This window comes from Crassostrea angulata, chromosome 3 (genome assembly GCF_025612915.1).
Source record: "Crassostrea angulata isolate pt1a10 chromosome 3, ASM2561291v2, whole genome shotgun sequence".
In the NCBI taxonomy this organism is placed as follows: Eukaryota; Metazoa; Mollusca; class Bivalvia; order Ostreida; family Ostreidae; genus Magallana; species Magallana angulata.
This window is the reverse complement of record NC_069113.1, coordinates 9,648,396-9,666,663: the sequence shown is the minus strand read 5'-3', so window position 1 is coordinate 9,666,663 and position 18,268 is coordinate 9,648,396. Positions and strand designations below refer to the sequence as shown.

The window sequence follows — 18,268 nt, the reverse complement described above, 5'->3', positions numbered from 1 at the left end:
TCATATTGATGTATAAAAGTATTAATGCTTAATGCATGAAGCATTATATCATATTGATGTAAAAAAGTATAATGCTTCATGCACGAAGCATTATATTTTTTTGATTATAAAAGTATTAATGCTTCATGCATGAAGCATTATATAATATTGATGTATAAAAGTATTAATGCTTCATGCATGAAGCATTATATCATATTGATGTATAAAAGTATAATGCTTCATGCACATGACCTTTTTTTGTTGCGGCTGACTTGACAAAACAAGATATCTGTGAGCCAATGCTCACTAGTGATACCCCCGCTCTGATGTGAATATGCAAAATAAGCAAAGTCGACATTTAACAGAAAGCTGGCATCCGATTGGTACAGAAATATATCCCACGATATGGCATGCCTTAAAAAATACTGTGTTAAGATTTAAAGCATCTCCGATAAATAGCTGCTGGGAAATCTTTGAGGAAAATTTGTTTGAAAATTTTGGCTAAAATAAACAAAGTACTCATTTAACAGGAAGATGAGTTCCGATTGGTACAAAAATATATCCCACGATATGGCATGCCTTAAAAAATAGTGTGTTAAAATTTAAAGCATCTCCGATAAATAGCTGCTGAGAAATCTTTGACGAAAATTTGTTTGAAAATTTTGGCAAAAAATAAACAAAGTCATTATTTAACAGGAAGTTGACATCTGATTGATACAAAAATATATCCCACAATATGGCATGCCAAAACAAATAGTGTGTTAAAATTTCAAGCATCTGCGATAAATAGCTGCTGAGAAATCTTAGACGAAAATTTGTTTGAAAATTTTGGTTAAAAAATAAGCAAAGTCGTCATTTAACAATAAGTTGACATCCGATTGGTACAAAAATATATCCCACGATATGGCATGCCTTAACAAACACTGTGTTAAAATTTCAAGCATCTGCGATAAATAGTTGCTGAGAAATATTTGACGAAAATTTGTTTGAAAATTTGGTTAAAAAATAAGCAAAGTTGTCATTTAACAGGAAGTTGACGTCCGATTGATACAAAAATATATCCCACGATATTGCATGCCTAAACAAATAATGTTTTAAAATTTCAAGCATCTGCGATAAATAGTTGCTGAGAATTCTTTGACGAAAATTTGTTTGAAAATTTTGGCAAAAAATAAACAAAGTCATCATTTAACAGGAAGTTGACGTCTGATTGGTACAAAAATATATCCCACGATATGGCATGCCTATACAAATACTGTGTAAAAATTTCAAGCATCTGCGATAAACAGTTGCTGAGAAATCTTTGACGAAAATTCGTTTGAAAATTTTGGTTAAAAATAAGCAAAGTCGTCATTTAACAGGAAGTTGACGTCCGATTGGTACAAAAATATATCCCACGATATGGCATGCCTTAACAAACACTGTGTTAAAATTTCAAGCATCTGCAATAAATAGTTGCTGAGATAAATGCGACAGAAATTTTTGTTACGGACGGACAGACAGACGGACGGACAGACAGACGGACGGACGGACGGACGGACAGACAGACACACAAGGGTAAAACAGTATACCCCCTCTCCTTCGGAGCGGGGGTATAATTAAAGCTAGGTAGCTATGACAGCTCAGGTGAGCGTTCTATATAGTACTGCGCATAAAATACATACTTGATTGGTTACACAGAGAGGAAACATAGTTCAATTACTAAACATTTATACAAGTAGGCCGAAGTCACAGATTGTAATTTGTAACGTAAACACAATACATGTATATCAAATGAATTCATCAACATTTACTCCGTCTTCATATTTATTTGAAATCTACGTACACCATATAATCGACATACATATAAATATATCTATAGGTATAGGCTGATTTAACGCTAGCTAAAATTGACCGATATTCTAACTTCGAGCATGGGTTAGGTGTCAACCGCAGATAACGCTGGTCTGGCCTCTCTAATTACATTAGGCCTGCATGTTTCCGCCTTGTAATTCGGACCAATCATTCAGTTTGGACTACTTATTCGATAATGTACTTCCGACTTTTATAGATTTTCATTGTGTCTCCTCTTTCATAATTCTATTGAGATCAACAGCGGTTCTCTCTCTTCGTTCGTCTTATGTAAAAGTGCCGTCATACGTACTGTGACAGAACTATATTCAAAGCATTTGTACATGGATTTGTTTCTTCTCACAGGCGCCTGACGTTACAATTTTTTTCTCATAATAAAAATATATACCCTATTCCCAATAATACACAAGGTACCCAGTGGCGGATCCAGCGCCGGCGCGCCGGGCGCGCGCCCCCCCCCCCGTTTGATTTTTTTTTTTTTTTTGTGGATGATTTTTTTCTGATCATATAAAGTCATGCTTTACTTTAATATTAAATTCAATTTGTAAAATGAAAAATACAAAGATTTATAATTTGTAGGCATATTCATGTAGAAGTGTTATTTCATTCGATATAGTTTAGTAATTAAAAAAAAAATAGGAACGGCTCAACTTGTGTACGAGTGGACTTCTTGTGTAAGACTCGGTTTATGTAGTACATAATATTTACAGAATAATTACTCTTCTATTACTTATTCCTGTGTCGAGTGCTACTGTTGAACGAGGAAACTCAGCAATAAAACATATTAAATCATCCCAGAGAAGTACTATGGGACAGGACCGGTTAAACGCCCTTACTCTTCTCCAAATTCACAGAGATATTCCCCTAGACTACAAGAAAACTGTCGACATCTTCATTAACAAAAACCCAAGAAGAATGGTGTCTAACAATCCATTTAAATAAAACAGCTATATAATTGTGTACGATATTTTGAAGTATTTCTTGTTTTTATTTATTTTAATTATTTACGACCGACAAACTCATTGGTGCAAATTTTCTCCTGGACAATTATGACAAATAACAATATTATTGAGTAAAATTGCAAAAGCCTACAAAATGAACAAAATTTGGTTAAAAGTCTTATCCCAGATACAATGAAATAAATACTTCTTATTTGTAAGAGCTCAATTGAAACTTTCTGCAGCTTTTGTTACTTCAAAATTAAATGTCTCATAACATTTTGGTAACATTTCTAGTGACTTAAATGACGGGAAAATAAGTAAAAATTGGCCCTCCAGACAACATGATTTTGCCTTTCAAAATATCTAGATTTCAGGAGCTTCCGGGGGCTTCGCCCCCTGGACCCCCACCAGGGCTTCGCCCTAGACCCACTGGGGGCCTCAAGGCGGCCCCCAGACCTCCTGCCTTTAACTGCGCCCCCCCGTTTTCGAATTCCTGGATCCGCCACTGGTACCCACCGCCGCCATCTTGAATTTACTTCAAACTGTCACATCAGGTGAAATTTATATTGCGATCCTCTCTGTCTCTCTATCGTTCATTCAACATCTAAGCTTACAACCAATTCAACCAAAAAAAATGGTGCATTGCACATATCATATCAAATTCCTTAGAGAAATGTGCCATTTTCTTGCAATTGGTTTAAGCTGACGAGATAGGTAACATTTCCTCCGAATATTTTGTCAAGAGAAAATGATTTTTTAATACAAACTGATTAAAAAAACCACGGTCTATATAGTTATATAATGAAAATAATTACCGGTGTAATACCTTTTATACTATCTACATTACGATTAATCTTGTTTTGTTTCTGTTTCCATGCATAATAATTTCGCCAACTTTATAAACGTAAGCCTTTAAGTTAATTCGTTCCTTGCATTTTCGGAAAGCAACAAAACAGCGCGATTTATTCTTAGAATATTTAATGCAAGTTTTACTTTTTGCATAACATAAAACAGTTCATGCTAACAACTGATACATTCCTTGAAAAGGAATACTTGTTATCTTCTATCTTTTAAGGAAAACTCAAACCAGTACAATACAAAATGTAAGTTGTCGGCAAATGAACGAAAACAAGAGGTCGAGGGGCCACATTGCTTACCTTAACAGCAACCGCCATTACTGATTAAATCTGATTTATGCTATCAATTAAATAACATCTGGCAATTTAGCAGAGAAGATGTTGTTTATAAGAGTTTTCAATGTTTTTGCATATAAACACCAGGAAAAGATTTAAAAATATTTTCAATTCATTCCAACGTAGAAATGTACCCCCTTGTGACCCTACTTTTTCCTTTTCCCTGGGATCAGGACTTTTACAAACTTGAATCTACACTACACTGAATCACACAGGTGTCAGCTTTTCTGGAAAATGATTTTTGAGAAGATTTTTCTCCCTTTACTCCTTTGTTAGAATTCAAACTACCTAAAAATGTTTCCACACATTTTATTTTTTCATGGCAACATTTTCTAAAAATGCCAATAGTTTTTAAATGTATCCTAATTATTCCCCCTTGAAATTAGGGATGACTTTTTATTTTATCAAACTTGAATTCCCTTAAGTTTGAGATTGGCCCAATGGTTCTTCAGAAAATATAAAAAATGTGTAAAGTTTACAGACAGTCGGACGGACAAGCGAACAGACAGAAGAACCGGACGGACGCAGGAAAAATGTGACCAGAAAGTCTCACTTGACTAATTCTTAACATCTGCTTTACAACTATACTTAAGGCTCTCTTCTTTATTGTTTTATATTAAAAAACTAAATGATCTTGTGTTAGCTATACTTGTTTTCATGATACTATACTATAGGTTTATTTCATACAGTCACATCAGGCGGAAATTTTGTTTGTAAAAATAATTTGCGGTCATTTCCATCTTCTGATTGTTCTCTCAACACCTAAGCTTACAACTGATTCAACCAGAAAAGTGCATTACATCTGTACTTAATGCAAATCACCTCCAAGATGGGCGCGATGTATTTTTAACATGAGAAAAATATATAACGTCTGGTACCTGTGCTTTTATTAATTTACATTAGTTTTGTATTGATTTTGAGTAAATGTACATTTGTATCTATAACACTGACAGTGTGTGCATGTAACAACTGCCTCTTTTTTCAGGCTCACAGACTTTAAAAAATATCTGAAAAAATAATGTCAAAAAATTACATTTTTGTCAAAAAATAAATAGAACCTTGTTAAATTTGGTGATTATAATTTTGGTGAATTTTCAAAAATCGCAAAAATTAGACAGAATTATATCCCCGCCAAAAATAAAAATAATACAAGGAATACGTTAGGTATTTCTTCTGAAAACTTTATTGTCAATAGGTAAAGTAACATTTTTGAAGTTTATTTTCCAAAAATACCATTATTGTCGTCAATTTACGTCACTGGCGGAGTGCACATGTACATTAAAATTTGATTAAATGAATGATATTTCTCTTCAAGTCAAATATTTTATAATCCATGAAGTAGTCTGCCAAGAGTTTTGTAATGGCGTCCAGTTTCTGTTGCCCCTTGGTCGTGACGGTGTTTCAGACCGGAAACGATAGTCCATAGACAGCTGGATTCCACAGAGTAATCGTATTGCAGTCACTTGGTGCTGATTTCAGGGCTTTAGATGTCAAAAGAGAATCGTACTCCTGGGATGAAACTTGTACATGTAGTCATACACATCGATAGGAAAGCTTATTTAACCCTGAAGAAATTTCTCAACTTCATATTCCGATGAACTTTTTAACATAAATAATTGCTGTTTATTACTTATATTTACCTTTGAAAAAGACAAATCATTCGTAAGGTGAGATATACCATTATCAAATGTAATTAAATAATCTTTTAGCAATGGTCAATCATATGACGTTCTGATATCTTAGGAGGAAACTCCACCTGAGACGGATGCAAAAGAGTCACCGAGACACTGGCATAATTATCCAGTGCAGCGTTTTGTATCAAATTAACGGAAATTTAGTCGTATCCATTATCAAAGAAAATACATTGCAATTACTGTATAACCAACTAACCTTCAATCAGTTCTTAATAATAAGGGTGATCCTTTAGTATTACATAATTATGTAAAAATCCAAATAATTTCACAATCAAATTACATCACGTTAAGAAATCTGTGGATCCTAACATTACATATGTCACTCAATCTTGCAAAAACGATGTATAGTGTTTGTCATAACGAAGATAAAACTTGCATTGGCGGATGTGAGTTAATAGAAACACTTTGACTCGCACAAAGATGTGATTTGTTTAGAATCCGTCAAACATGAAAAACAATGACAAGGCAATGTCCAGGCGGAAGAGTTATCGTTTATCCTTCTCACAGCAAGAAACCTACATGTTTTGAGTACCATAGTCCATTTTTAGATTTTCAGCATTATTCTGAAGTCTAAACATGTAAACTGTAGCCTTAGGTGCAAGAAATCTAAAGTTTAGAAATGACCCTCCCTGCCCCTTTTTTTAGTTTCTTGTCTGAAATCTTGCAACAGGGACATTGAATCCTATTATTTGGTGCACAACTGTAAGATAAAATGAGCGCATGCCAGGATATTGAAACGTTTTTAATGATAAAAAATAGTTTGTTTAGATATTCTTCCAAAGGGCATTGAATATCAAAAAAGGTCATTGAAGATTGTCTTTTCTCCACTCTTGATTTGGATTTAATATCAGCATATTTTAAGGTCAGAAACCAGCCCTTGTTCGTTCCTCATCCCAATTCCTTCACAGACTAAACTCTAGGTTCCCCGTCGAACAAGTCATGAAATTTGCCATGTACGCCTTACCCGAAAGATGCATCACACCACATTTGAAAAGAATTGGCCGTGTAGATTTAAATAAGAATTTAAAAATGCGCAATTGTTAACGCACGATGACGGACGGATACCAATTACAATGGATCACATCACACGAGGTAAGAACAGACGAACAGGTGTTTTCTTACACGCTTGGCTTTCTAAGAACAGGGACATGGAAATATGTTTGGCGAGGCCTTATTGACATCCGAAGGATATTTTACAGAGTAAATTAAACACACGTTGAACAACCAGATATTCGTGCTATATGAACACGTATCTCATAAATCGACTACTAAAATTGAATTTTTATTGACATTGATAAAAGAACAATTATGCTATTTAGTGTTTCAGAAGTGTTATTCTGAATCTCAACGACTGGGAAGGAAGCTTCCGTGAAAAAAGTAACGTGACATTGAAACAGCTGATAGAAATAGCACGAAGTTTGGAAGCAGCTGAATATAGGAGTATGACTGCATAGAACACAAACCCATGCTAGAAACAATTACCCAAAATGAGTAGATATTAACAAAATCTTAATTTGACATCAAAACATCATCATAATAATGCCAAAAGTGTTTCGCCAAAGGTTAATACATGTCGTATGACCCCATCCGCAGAATCTTAAATGACCACTGCGTGAGCAGAAAAAAGAAAACAAATTGAAACTTTTAATTCGAAAAGTAGAAAGGAAAAGAGAGAACGTTAATGTTTTTAATCAGAACCGGAATCTATCATGAAGAAATGACTTTTGAATCAGTATTGGTAGTATTGCTATACTAGTAATCATTGACCAAGCAGTTAAGGGGAATGACTCAAACTAATGAAACCAACTTATAGAGATATAAAGTGAAACGTCTGTCAGCAGAAAACGACGTCAAAGGAACTATATACCCTTATGGTAACAACAAGCAACTAATTGTTTCATGAAGTATTGTTGGTGACGTGTGCATTAGAAAGTGTTGTTTATCGACTGAATTCTTTTCTCTTTTAGGAATTGGACAAGTTTAATGTTCGTCGGATTCCAGAGACACGTACCATTGTATAAGTGTGCACTGTAAAATAAGAAAATTTCCGAAGTTGGAAAACATGGATTTCGATGGATAATATAACGTGACCAAATACTTTGTCTAGCATTGGGTAAAACACTTTGATAATATTAACACATTAAACAGAGATAAGAATAAAAGTTTATGACGTCTTAACTGGATCTGGATATAACATAAAGAAATAATTTCTTAGTTGAATGTTGCTGTCGCAACCTTGGAAATTTTAAGTAGAGCCGATCGGCGAGGTCAAGACCAAATCTACCCCTGCAACTTTGGATATATTTACTGACTGTCTATACCACCCGGAGACTACATGTTGTTATACATTTAGTAGCCTACTGTTGAATTAACTTACCTCATAATATCAATTGCAATAACCGCAGAGAAAATGGTGGGATGTTGATCAAGAAATGTATTATATTTTGATTATTCCTTTCAATATCTTCAGACAACAGACCACATTTTAAAAAGTACATATTTCGAAGAAGACCTATTTCCTTTGGATGTTACAAATGTTCCTTTCTGGTGATTTCTATCGGCGTAAGCCTGTTGCAAACCATAATTACCAATGTTCTGGTGACATGGTTATTGCTGCTTAACTTTTAAAGCCCTTTTAACACATTACTTTGTGTTCACCCAAGTTTTAGGACAGAAAGAAGGTATATGGGATACATACAAATCAAAATATAACTTTTGAAATTAATGGTGTATTACTGTTGTCTGAGACACACAGAAAAATATGAAAATTACAAGTATGAATCCAAAAAGTTTCCTAAAGTGGCGCACTTAAACTTAATGAGTTTGTATTTTGAAACATTGTTCAAGAGGGACAGGACCCATCTGAAACCCCATAGGTCCGCACTTGTATACTATCAAAATTTATTTCATTTTTATTTCATGTTAATGTCTAAAATATACTAAAAGCAATATATATATATACTACTAGAATTTAACAGATATTATACAAAAGTAACACTGATCCGAGAACCAGCAGTGAATTGAGGCTATGTATGCCTGTGCATGTCCACGTCTTGAATAGTTAAAGCCTTTTGATGTACATCTGTTTAACTTTACACATGCTATTAATATCGTATGTGTGTATGATTTTGTATGTCAATAATCATTAAAGTAACCGTAACTAACTGGATTTAAAATTACTTTCAGATCATTTAATATGTGCTATTCATGAGCGTAATAGAGGCACACCTTCAGAAGAAACATCTCAGATTTTGCGACATCTCTGGCCAGTTTGTATTAGTTCACAGAGGGGCACAATATAGCTGTTTGGATATTTTCATAGGTTGATATCCTTAAATGAACAAGCATGCTGACAATGTCTTCCAAACATTTGTATGATATGAGTATTTTAGTTGTAAAAAATTCCAGTCGATTTGAGAGTGAATATTTCTTGCTTCCATTCCTGATACCAGGAATTGAGAATGAATGTCCAGTCTAGGATTCGACAGCGACTTCAAAGGGCGTTGACCTCTAAAAACTTTGATAATTTCCTAAGTTTGTTTTACCAGCCGAATTGATGAGTTGAGGTATGGGTGTTTTTGTGCTTCTGAGGATTTTTGATATTGTGCGAGTAATCTCCCCCTTCCTTTGGATGCACTGAATTAGGACTTGCATAGTTATGTTCAACTGGGTCCCCAAGGAAGTTGAATTTAATAAGCTTTCAGTTTTACTGACCTGACCCCCCTCCTGAATGATGTCGAAATTAAGCCCCAATCATAGAGCTTCTAATTTTTCAAATTACAGACCACGGAATTGTAGGAAGTTCACATGCACTTACACCTGTCTTTTGATAATGGCACACATGAAATCGGAATCCATTGTTTCCAATAAAAAAAAACTATTAGCAGAATGATGGTTGCCAGGCCTGCCTGCAATGCATACTTTTTTTTTTTAAAATAGTAGCATATTTTCTTTTTATGCTGAGTAAGAGACCTTCATGTATCGTGGTGTCATCATGCATCAACCCAGCTGAATATCCCTCCAGACTGCTAAGTACATCCAGTGAAAAATTTCATCATTAATTCAAGATAATCATTTTTGTATTTTCTCATCTGTTGTCCTGATTGGAAAAAATGCTTTCTTCTTTCTTTACTTGCTGGTAGTTTGCTGGACTTACTCTTATCTACAATGATGATTTTCCCCATATCATGGACTTTCGTTTTTGTGCCTGACATTGCAATAAGGTTTTCAGCTTTTATTTCTGTTGTTGCTCCAGGAAATACACTTTCTAATATTTCTGTTAGATCTTTCTGATTTGTTTTATTAAGAGGTATTAAATCATTATCGCCTTCCTCGTACACATCTTAATCCAGGCTTTAATCATTAATATTTTGCACTTTCTGGTTGATTGTGATTTTTTTCCCATGCGTTTTCAACACGCCTCTGTAGAAGATTTCAAACTTCACTGTTTGATCACAAATATAACACCTTAGTTTTGTCACAGTGGTGTTCTTATTTACTGATGAAATCCTTTATTGCTGTTCCTTCTTTGTTCACCTACAAGTGATCCAAACCTATTATTTTTACTCCAGTGCATTCTCCTTCGATGCGGGGGTATAGCGAAAGAAATAATTGTTTGGAAGACGATAGGTTCCGTCTTAGAGGCAAGACATTATATATCATTTAAGATTAAAGATAAGATATATTGCAGGTTGGCGTGTTGCGTCATTAAAAAAAGAGAAGAATATATGTTTAAAGAAATTTAAAAAAAGAAGAGGATAATCGATAAAAGATCAACTTGATTGATAAAAGATCAGATTCTTGGAGGAATTGGTAGTGACAAAAGAGGAACTTTTCGAAAAGTCCAAAGAGATCACTTTTCTTTTAGAAATTCAGAGGAAGCAAAATGTACGTCAATGTAATTGATGCCTTTTTTGAAGTTTACGTTGACATGGACAAGGAGATAACAGATCTTGAGACCCTTCACAACCTAACCTTATGCACATGTAACATTCATGCCTATATTTCAGCTGAAATAAGTGAGTCGGAGCCAATTCAAGAGAAATGTAGAACTTTCTTAACTAATAAAAAAGGAAAAATTCAACATAATATCTTGTCTTTTTAATAATAAAAGCTCTTTCAAATATTTAAAAATATCTTCTTATGTTCATGTGGGAGTGCAACTAACGTTTTGGAGCAGAAAATGAACAAACTCACAGAACACAAACAATGTAGAAAAGGAGCAAACCAGTACTTCAGAACAAACATTGGTCTATTGAAAAATGTATACCAGATAAATCAGCCGGATAATTTCCACGCATATATAGGTATATCTTCAAAGTGTGTTTGAAGCCGACCATTCGTTTTCTTTTGGTAGTCTATTAAAAAAAAGGGTCTTGGTTTTGCTATCCAGCAATGCTTATTCAAAAGGTCTGAAATTAAAACAAAATCTGCACTGTCTAATATTTTAAGGAACGTTGTACTTCATTGTAAAAAAAAATGATGATAAATTCAAAAGAGTTTGAGTCTTGTCTTGTTTCAACTTCATTGGTGTGTAGTGATGAGGATGTAGAAGATGAGTCTACCACCTCTGTCTGTTGATGAGGATGTAGAAGATGAGTCTACCACCTCAGTCTGTTGATGAGGATGTAGAAGATGAGTCTACCACCTCAGTCTGTTGATGAGGATGTAGAAGATGAGTCTACCACCTCAGCCTGTTTATGAGGATGTAGAAGATGAGTCTTCAATCCTGTAGATGAGGATGTAGAAGATGAGTCTACCACCTCAGTTTGTTGATGAGGATATAGAAGATGAGTCTACCACCTCAGTCTGTTGATGAGGATGTAGAAGATGAGTCTACCATCTCAGCCTGTTGATGAGGATGTAGAAGATGAGTCTACCACCTAGGCCTGTTGATGAGGATGTAGAAGATGAGTCTACCACCTCAGTCTGTTGATGAGGATGTAGAAGATGAGTCTATCACCTCAGTCTGTTGATGAGGATGTAGAAGATGAGTCTACCACCTCAGCCAATTGATGAGGATGTAGAAGATGAGTCTACCACCTCAGCCTGTTTATTAGGATGTAGAAGATGAGTCCTTCAATCCTGTAGATGAGGATGTAGAAGATGAGTCTACCACCTCAGCCTGTTGATGAGGATGTAGAAGGAGAGTCTACCACCTCAGTCTGTTGATGAGGATGTAGAAGATGAGTCTACCATCTCAGCCTGTTGATGAGGATGTAGAAGATGAGTCTACCACCTCAGCCTGTTGATGAGGATGTAGAAGATGAGTCTACCACCTCAGTCTGTTGATGAGGATGTAGAAGATGAGTCTTCAATCCTGTAGATGAGGATGTAGAAGATTAGTCTACCATCTCAGCCTGTTGATGAGGATGTGAAAGATAGTCTATCACCTCAGCCTGTTCACCAGCATCTAACACCAGGTAAAACTGTTTAAGCAAAGAATTAGATCTAAGCAATCAATTACAAAACCAGCAACTTCAACAAGGGGTTCCTTAGCAACTTCAAACAAACCGGCAGAAAAACCTTCAAAGAAAATCCAATCATTAAAATCAAAGGGAAATAATTAAGACTTTTGAGGAATTGTTGGGTAGAATCTAATCTTTCGCAATATGCTGATGACACTTCAATAATATTTGATGGATTGCCTCAGTTCATGGATGGTATTTTAAGTTAAGAGAACTTATTTTGCATGCATATCTGGTTTAAAAATTAATTTTTTTAAATCTATAATTGTATTGATTGGAAGTAAAAAATAATTCAAAAGAAGTCTTTAACCACTCGCGATGAAAGCTGGAACAATCCCACTTTTGATCTACTTGGTATAAATTTTCTATTAACTGAATAAAATGGTTTAACTAAATTTCCATGATGACCCATTAAAATTTTCTGAAATAAGCCGTTTGATAAAGCGATAAAAATTAAGAAATCTTACCAAAGTGGGAAGATTAATAATGATTAAAACACTGATAATACCAGAACTTAACCAATTAACCCTAACTATTAACTATAAACAAACTCGATTGTAGAATGCCTGCAACAGTTAGAGTAAGACATTTTCAGTTTCTTATGACTGGGCATCATCCATAAGGTAAAGAAAACATTATAATTCAAGATTACAGCTATCCCGGGGGGGGGGGGGGGGTTAAACATTATGGACTTTATGGAATGTTCAATGCATTTAAATCTACATGGATTAGACTCATCCACCCTATCCAATCCAATATAAAGTGGGTAAGAATAAGGATTCAATATAGAATCCTTTTGAAAAAAAGGATTAGACTTTATTACCAATATATATAATGAGACAGGTAATAGTTTTTTGAAAGAAGTTCTATTAGGTTTGGTTAGAATTGTGGTATACCTACAGCTTCAATTCTCAATATCGTTCTTAATATTTACTTTTTTCATTTCAATTCCTTACATTCTACCGAAAATGTGTGGGCGGGGCGGCACCTTCCTGATACTTCAATATTTTACATGTAAAAAGAAATATGTTCACTGCGAGAAAATAGGGGGCATGTGTGGGTGAGCTGGCCCCTCCCTGATGTTATGTGCCTGATGGTTAGGTCTAACTTTGCAAAAAAAGTGAGGGGCTAAGCCCCCCCCCCCCCCCCCCGGTTCCGTCGCCTATGTCTTCGGTATGTAACTGTGTTTGTATCTCTGTCTTAAATGAAGGAATATGTCTTATGCATTCACTGTCTTGCACTGTAATCTAATTATATGTGAAGAAACGAACTTGTACACGAATGTTTTGACATTTAAGAAATGATAGATAATGGTGCCAGGCGCAAAAAAATAAATGCAAAAGGTAAAATTAATGTGATAGTTGTTTTTGGTTTATTCTGAATGATGGTACATGAATCAAAACCATTTTAATATGACCGGTAGTTGTGTCAAACAGCATTGTGACAAGCCTGTCTATTTCATTGTCGGCCCATGGCTCCTTGAAATCAACATCATATGTCTGGTTTTTGTGCTTAGACTACGTGATCTATGCATATTTTACTCGAAACTTTTTTTTAACTTTTTGATGCAAGAAATATATATTTACATTCTACCAAAATCCAAGGTCTTGTTAGAATGGTTCTACATATGAAAAGTAACACTTATACTCACCACGTGATTATTCAACCTTTGAATGATTTCTCACTAAAATATGACTCCGCAGTTACTAGTATCTTAGTCAACATTAAATTGACCAATGAGAGCATAGGCAAATTTAGTGCTGATCGACAACTGATCGAAGAGAGTGTCACCAAAGCGTAGACTGGCAGAAAATGCATAATTATTTCTAAGTTGTTGTCAATGCATACATTTTGCAGGTGAGTCTAAAAACTATGGTCCTTTCCCGATCCATTAATACCTAGAATGCAATGGATGGTCATTTATTAAAATGGCTAAAGGTTCGTGACGAGCCGAGCCCCTGTGATGTATCCGTGCCATTTACTGATTTGATTACCATATATAAGGGCGTTCAATCATAATATTGTAGCTCGGACCCTAAGAGGGGTGTGTTTATAAATATTGAAATATGTTATAATTATGTATAATATTTGATTCTAGAGACAGAAAAAACAAAACTTAGTCAAACTTTCCAAAGAAGGGAATCTAAACGGCACTGAAGGCTGTCAAATGGTGACAGTTTTTTTTATCGTGTCAGTACCTACCGTGACTCAAGACATCGGTTTTAATGTCGCATCGGTAGACATGAAGCACTGCAACATGTACAAGTTGCAGTTATAAACTGTATACTAAACCAGATAAACTGCTATAGTAAAGCTTTCATATAATCAAGAACTTGGATTTCATTCGAAAACCTAGCAACATGAAATGTACCAGTAATGCATATTTTGATGAGCAAAAGCAATAATTTTTCTTTGAATTGTTTCAAGTCGTCAGATTTTAATATCACAATGATCACGGCACAAGCAATTTTGTCATTTGTCTTATTATGTAACTATATGAAAACCAGTAAGGTTTATATAGTTTGACTTGATATCATTAGGATTGAGATTGTGACCATCTTAAAAAAAACTTTAATATAGGACATTTGGAGGAAATGCATTACATGAAAAACATTGATTTTACCTTAACCTACATGCATGACATAAAAGTTTAGTTCAATATCATTGCACACCTTTATTCAAGAAGGAAACGAAGTATGGATGAAGTCTAATATGAGCCAGATAGGGCCAGAATCAGAGAAAAAAGGGTCCGGAAAATGATGTCTGCTATGACCACCCTCGACCTAGATATTTGGTTCAAGGTCAATGTACACCCTTTTTCTACAGCCAGTCCTTTAGTTAAGTATAAATAAGAATCGGCCATGGGAGAGAAATCATCGTCTCGAATAGATTATAACGACTTAAATACTTGGTTTAATAGGTCACTGCACATCTTTTACGTACAATCACTCTTTTTGTAATTTTGTAAAGTATGAGATGGACTGGATAAAGAGGAAAAAAAATATGGTCCAGGACAAGGAGTCCCTTCATAGAGGTGCTCTTCAACCTTGACATTTGAAACACTGTACACCCATTTCCAACCCCCCCCCCCAAAAAAAAAAAGCAAAAAAAAACAACAAAACACAACAACAACGAAATCAAAAAACATATGTGATGAAGCATATTAACAAGATTTGGGCAGGGTAATTCAAATGAAATATTTTTATAACTGTAATATATCGACATTGTCCTTAAATTCATTTTAACTGTTCACTGATATGTTGATACATGTAAATGACTGTGTTTACCCACTCTCCACTTGTTTCATGTCTCAGTGTTGAAAATGTGTAGGACTGTTATCATTATAAGCAGCATATTTATGTTTCATAGCTAACGTAGTATATCAGCGTTGGATTTTGGGGCATTCAGATGCAGATTGTAGCTAACTAATAAGCGTTAAAATCGATAACAAGGAAATTCCAGGCTGCAAAATGCTTGTTACATTAATGTTCACCCCTTGATCGTTATAAATTTTTTGAAAACTGTTGATTTTAATTTATCATTGAATACTATACATGACCGAACATTAATGTCAAAGTGATGCCTTCTTTGATGACGTTACGTACCTTAGAATTCCTAGATCTGTGAAAGAGGTTTGTTTTATTTGTGTATTTAAAATTTCATAAGAACATCGTCATTTCATGAACAGAAATTGAAAAGATGGGTTGATAGATGTGACAAAACAATTTTTTCACGCATGAAAAGTAATTATCTATAAATATTAACTGTAGGTGGTGTTTACATGAAAGCAGTGTTTATCTCAAAGAAATAATTCAGTATAGCGTATGATCGCCATGATTGTGATGAATTTGATGTAATTTCAAACAAGTTAATCGGCGTTCGACTCTCCCTCTTTGGAAGATTTTATTCGGAATTTTGCTTCTAAATCAGGAAGTTGTCTTTTGTATACAGAATTAACGTGTCACGGCGGCGAAATTGCTCCGTAATGCAGCAAAAAATAACAACACTATCGCGTAGTTCTGTCCGGGGAGTTGTTGTAGATGCCTAACTGCTGTCTCCATTAAAAGATAAATATGAGTCAACCGTAAATCAAACATATATTTACAATGGGACTAAAAAGTGGCCTGAATATGATGTGTTGTGTGAGGGGGTGGTGGTAGTAATATTTGTTAAGGTAGAGAGGTTTTGTGAAAACCTTCTTGAAATTTTTTAGGAATGATTTGCCCTACCTGTATTTTCTTTGCAAGTCACTTCAGTTTAAAGTTTTAATATACTTTTTCAGTTCGTCAAGTATTTAAATACACATTTCCAGTTGGTCATGCATTAACAATAGATCTGTACTTACCCGAAGAAATTTCAGAACCCAAATTTTGACTTTCATGCGTTTTGGGTAAAATGATCTGGCGTTAGAGTAGATTAGGAAATCATTTGACCTTATAGTCCAATATCTAGACTCGTCTCCACTTATTGATCAGCATAGGGTAAATGCGTTCCTTCCTGAATCAGTGTCTTTAAAAAAATTGAGAAAAATTTGGCAAAAGATGATGCTGTTAAGACGAACCCGATTCGTAAAAATACAAGTCGTTTAAATTATTTTCTTCATCATCTGTTTATCAATCTAAACAGAAATCAAACTTGATATGTTGTTTCTCATATATTGCTCATATATCCGCTTTCACCAGTAGGGGTCTAATTAGACAATAGTCAATGAATTGCTAGTACTTGATGAGTTCTCTACATGTTATCATGTTTTCTGAATTGATGTTATCAATTGCATCGTTTTAAATTTTACTATTTCCGTTCATGTCCGATTGGTTTGCACGACAATTCTTAATTCACGTCGGCTCCCTTTTTATATCATCAAAATTTGTTTGAAACATTTGCCTTGCCCTATTGCATCAAGTTTTTCAGCTTTTTTATGTGTTTGTGGGTGTCAAATTGAACAGCAGCACGCATTTGTTAAGATGTTTTTTTCTTTGGTTCGATATATTTTATTGGCTTCAAGCTTTCAGGTCAGAAATGTTTTTCTATTGTTGTGTCAACCTTTCTGTACTCAACCAAATTACAATCATTATTGTGTGTAGGCGCGCCGACAGGGTACCGCAGTATTTATTAATAAATATTAATTCTAAACAAATTCAATATCATTGTATTTTATTAAAAAGGCTTTTATTTTTATTGTTTCAAACGCTTTGATTACAGAATTTTTATATCGTCTAAAGTTCCGCACTCCTCTATTTCATTTTCTGATTGAAATAAAATAAGTGAACTCTAAAGTTTTTCATAATGTTTGTAACCAAAAAATGAAAAGGAGAGTTTTTTTTTCATTTTGAAATATTAATATTGATCCTAGTATATTTACCACTTGAGTCTAAAGGTATGATTGCTGAGCCATCGAGGTTGAAGAATTAGGATATTAGTATCAAAACACGAGTGATGTTTTCCTTTGTTTTTGTCTCGAAATAGCGAGATAAATGCGACAATTTGCTGTCATTGTTCGTTCATTAAATGATACCTATATGTATGGAGGTGAATATTTTTATTTAATAACTCTTTTATATTTTATATTTTATATACATGTTGAAAATGTTTAAGAGGGCTGGATAATGCACGTAACCATATTCATCTCCCCGGGAAGAAGAGCTCTGTGTTAAATGTACTAGAAAAATACATGTATTTGAATTTTTAAGCAAAGATATATTTGCATTTTTCTTTTACAAATAAAAGGTTATGGCTAGATAAATCTTTTAATGGGGAATTTGTTTATGCATGGATATATCTAATACGCCAAAAGTTAGAAGTAAAACTTAAGGTGAAAATCAATTACTGTATGAGCTACTGCAATTGTTGTTCAAGGTTGTTTAATTTTTCTTTTATAAATGACCATTTATCTTAATTTAACTATATCGATTAACGTAAATGGCTAAATTAAAGCGGAAAACAGCATTTAGGGGTCCAAAGTGCTGTTAGGAACTCCTTATCACAGCTAAAATAAGATCAAAATAAATCACTTTTACATAGAAATGTCACCGATGTTTCTGTTCTGTATTTCAAACTGTTACAAAAAGTCAACATCAAACATCGCATTGAAATAAACTTGTACAATCCTGTTGGTACCAGTAAAACGGGTTTTTGATAACTTA

The 18,268-nt window shown here is 34.4% G+C and overlaps 1 pseudogene; it reads right to left on the bottom strand.

Moving 5' to 3' along the window:
- Positions 1 to 8,135: 8,135 nt before the first annotated feature.
- Positions 8,136 to 10,357, bottom strand: LOC128175666 (uncharacterized; annotated as a pseudogene).
- Positions 10,358 to 18,268: the final 7,911 nt, after the last annotated feature.